This window comes from Furipterus horrens, unplaced genomic scaffold, assembly GCF_987537825.1.
Source record: "Furipterus horrens unplaced genomic scaffold, mFurHor1.1.pri manual_scaffold_3, whole genome shotgun sequence".
In the NCBI taxonomy this organism is placed as follows: Eukaryota; Metazoa; Chordata; class Mammalia; order Chiroptera; family Furipteridae; genus Furipterus; species Furipterus horrens.
The window spans coordinates 53,637,813-53,642,078 of NW_028327173.1; the positions used below are offsets into that span (position 1 = coordinate 53,637,813).

At 49.2% G+C, this 4,266-nt stretch overlaps 1 pseudogene; it reads left to right on the forward strand.

Moving 5' to 3' along the window:
* The first annotated feature begins 378 nt into the window (after nucleotides 1-378).
* Nucleotides 379-3,573, forward strand: LOC150015097 (dipeptidase 2-like; annotated as a pseudogene).
* Nucleotides 3,574-4,266: the final 693 nt, after the last annotated feature.

Sequence of the window (4,266 nt, forward strand, 5' to 3'; positions counted from 1 at the left end):
GATACAATAACTGCCTCTGATTTACACGCAGTTTTTCCATAACTGGCTATAGGAAGTTTATCTGTACAATTTCAGCTATGGCCAGGCAAGCCTGAATAGTCTTAGAGATGGGTTAGCAGATGCACAGGTACTACAGGGACATACAAGGTAGCACTGGCTGCTGGGGAATATGGGGGAACATGAGAACTCTACAGACCACATTAAGTTAGTCATATGAGAACTCAGTTACCAGAGTGACCCAGAAGTTCCATGATATAGATGCTTGGGACTGTAAGGGTCACAGTGAACCAGCTTGGTGAGCATCCAGGTACCACAGAATAAGCTGTTCATTACGTGTGGCCTCTGGGCCCACTGGGTGCTCTGTGGGCTGCAGAGGCTATGAAAGGAGAAGCCCCAAAGCAGTCCCTGCCTAAACCAATCCCTGGCCTTCCCCCAGTTTTGGTCAGCTGCATCCCATGCCAGACCCAGAAACGGGATGCCCTGCACCTCATCCTGGAGCAAATTGACCTCATCCACCATGTGTGTGCATCTTATTCTGAGCTGGAGCTTGTGACCTTGGGTCACAAGCCTGGTGGAGTGGTGTTAGAAACTTGATTGAGCTACTTCAGCCCCTGAAAGCAGTCACCTGACCTACCTGCCCCCAGTGCTTAACAGGACCCAGAAGTTGGTTTGCCTCATTGCTGTGGAGGGTGACCACTCACTGTACAGTAACCTCTACCTCTCTTATACCTTTTATATGCTGGGCATGCACTACTTGATGCTCACCCACACCTGCAACACACCCTGGTGAGCACAGTACAGAGGGTATGGGGACACTGAGGCAGGGATCTGCCTGAGTATGACCCAGACCACCCTTTACACCTGGGACCTGCCTCTGACCCTGGAGTGGGGAGGGGAGCTAGGTTCATAAAGCAAGACTGGATCCCCAGCAGGGTCCTTCTACTGCCAGGTACAACCTAGTTTGTGTTCTTGCTCTTGCTCTAGTGGGGTGCAGAGATAGAGGGTTTAGTAGCACCTCTAGTCTCCTGTGGTCAAATCATGGTCACCTGTCAGACTGTCTCCTAGCAATCCTGCAGTGCAGAGATCTCAGCTACAGCACCCACCCTTCTACGACAATGTCAGCAGGCTGACTAGCTTTGGTGAGGTGAGAACCCTGGTTCCATACTCTACCCCACACCTACATACACAACTCACTTGTTCCCTACAAATAAATGCATATACATGTGCACTCCTGATTTCTTCTCCCAACCTATCAGTGCAGAAGGTGGTGGAGGAAATGAATTTCCTGGGCATAATGGCTGACTTGTCCCATAACTCAGACACCATGGCATAATAAGTGACCTCCCACTTGACTGCCCATGTTGTATGCAAGAATGCACAGAACATTCCTGATGATATCCTGCAGCTTCTGATGAGAGACTGCCTTGGCCCTTCAACTTAAAGTAAGAGATCAAACCATGAGCCCTTGAACATGAGTCCAAGCTCCCTCAAATTCCTCAAACCCCAGGTTGAACATTGGCTCCACAAATTCACAGTCCATAGCCCTGAACTCTTGAACTCAGCATAGGGCTCTAGGTGGTAAATACTCCTTGAAATCCTCAAACCCAGGGCCAAGAGACTAGATGAATCAGGGCTGAGACTACTTTATTCACACAAACTAGAGAGAGAACATTTCCTTTGGCCTTACAGGAGCCCAGGGGGTGAATAGGCAGATGGTGGTGCTGGGCATGAGGCAAGCAGTGTCCATTTGTCCACCCATACCAAAGAATTGTGGCACCATGATGGTGTCCTTGTTCAGGGAGGTGCTTCAGTGGGACCTGTTAGCCAGCATGTCCACCGTGGCAAGATAAGCCCCAGCCTGAGTTCTGTGATCAGCTCTGATTTGAACCTGAAGCTTTGGGGGGCATCTCAGAACAGCGAACACATTTGACCCACCCATTGGCAGTAGATACAACCTCCATCCCAAAACAAAAATGGACAGTACACAGCACGTTGGAGTCACAGAGAACTGGAGTCAAAGTGATAGTGTGATATAGATGATTATAAGGGAGGCAGTCAAACATAAAGCTTGGGTGTCTCTGTAGGGGCTCCCAAAGGGCCCTGGCCCTGCCTCTGGCCAAGGAACTGGGCAGCTCCTTAGGTCGCTGTGGTCTTTGTCTGTTGTACTCTCTTATCCTTCATAGACATGGAAAGGAGCTCCATGGGCTCTCAAAGAGTCTTGAAACAGGGGAAATCCTGATAGAAAATGGCCCAAACTGGTGGCTCTGGCATCTATGCCAAATCTGAAGACCAGTCTAGAGCCAGCTGGGATCAAAGCTCAGCGTTCTCAAGTTGGCACACTGGCCACCAGGCCATGAAGTAATTGACCTGAATGGCCCATGGGCTGCAAGGAAAAGAATGAGCAGTGTCCATTCCCCACTCCCCACCGCTGCCTTAGAAGCCCCACATGGCTACTCTCCACCCCCCGATCACTTCGACCACATGAAGGCAGTCATTGGATTCAAGTTCATTAGCATTGGCAGAGATTATGGTGGGGTCAGCCAGTAAGCACTTTCCTATGCTTGTCTTGGGCTAGCTGTGCAGAGCAGGGGCCTTCACAGTCCCCGTGCCTACCACAGTATGGCCCTCATGTCTGTTGGTGCATCGGGCATCCCCCCTCCCAGCGTCCACTTCCCAGCCTCTCCTATCTATCTGTGGCCCATTGACACCACTTTAGATTACATATTTGGCTAATCCACTAGACAAAGCTCACCTGCCCAGCATGTGCACCCACCCCCAGTGCCTGCAGATTGTCTCTGAGCAGACGTTTAGCAAAGTCTGGTCCAGGCTAGCCATCTTCTCTGCTTGCAATTGGATCTGTGCATGCAGGGGTTCTTTTTATATATGGAGGAAAAATTTGCATTCAGTGAAAGGCATAGATCTTAACATTACAATTCAAATGGATTTTGATCAATATTCAAGGTAGTTTTGGTTCTGAAAGATGAAGAGCAAAGATAAATTGTTCACTCCCAATCTCCATTTCCCATGTTTGACCAGGGCTGGGGTTCAGTGGACCCTGAACACATAGGGCTGTGGTTTCAAATCAGGACCAGGGAACAGGTCTGGGACCCAACAGCTGGTTGTCTGGCAGCCATACAATTTCTCTGAGGGGCTGGAAGACATGTCCAAACACCCAGAACCAATAGAGGAATTGCTGAGTCGAGGCTGGAGTAAGGAAGAGCTCCAGGGTATCCTGAGAGGAAACTCACTGCAGTGGAACAGATGTACTGGGCTGGGCAAAAAATAAGCAGATGTGTCTGTGGGGGCTTCTGACCACCACCTACCACCTCCAGGTATATGAGGAAATCAAGAGGCAAAGACCCTTAGAGGATGGTTCCCGATAAGTAGTGGGGCAGACCTTGCCGATCCATCTTCCAGCAGCTGCATTAGAGACCGTATCTGGCTCCATACCAGAAACTAACTGAGACTGCACACTTTGAACACTTAAGAAGTCATTCTCAAAATCACCCCCACATGGTCCTAAGCCTCACAATTATTGCTGCATTCCCAGTCATCATTCTGTGACTCTGGTGACCCAGTGAATCTTTGGCAGCTATGGATACCCCACAAAATTCCCCCTTCATGCAGTACCAAACATTTCCTGAAAATAAATATTTTAGACTGAGTGTTATCTTTCTCCGTGGATGGTCTGATTGCGCAGGCTCCAAGGGCTGGTGGTTGGTGGGGGACCCTGCAGTCCAGCCACCAGTTACTCAAGGAACACTTGCTGGTAGTGATGGGGCTCAGCACTGGAAGAAGACAGTGGGTGGCACAGGCTGCATGAGGGTGGACCCTGCTCTGAGTTTCTTCTGAGTGGCCTACGTCAGTTCCCATCCTGAGCTACTGACAACAGCCTGGGGATCTTTCAGGGAATTCTAGTTCACATTTCCAGGTAGGGAACCTGCCTGGATCACAAATGACCTTTGTTTCTATTTGGATAGAGTCCAGCATGACAGTCCACATAATAGACCATGGGCCTCCAATGGTGGGACTATCCCAAATATGGGTCCACCCTTCCCTGGACCCCAAGGATTTCCTCTCTGAGAGGCACAGGCTGCTTTAAGCAACCACATCATCTTACCCCCCAGGCTTTTACTAGTAATAGCAATTGCACTAATAATAGCCAAAATTAAGAGTTAATACATTGAGTTAATAACACAGGGGAACAGTTTTTAAATTACTTCCTATTGAGTTTGACTTTAGACTGTTTTAGACTTAAATAGGCAT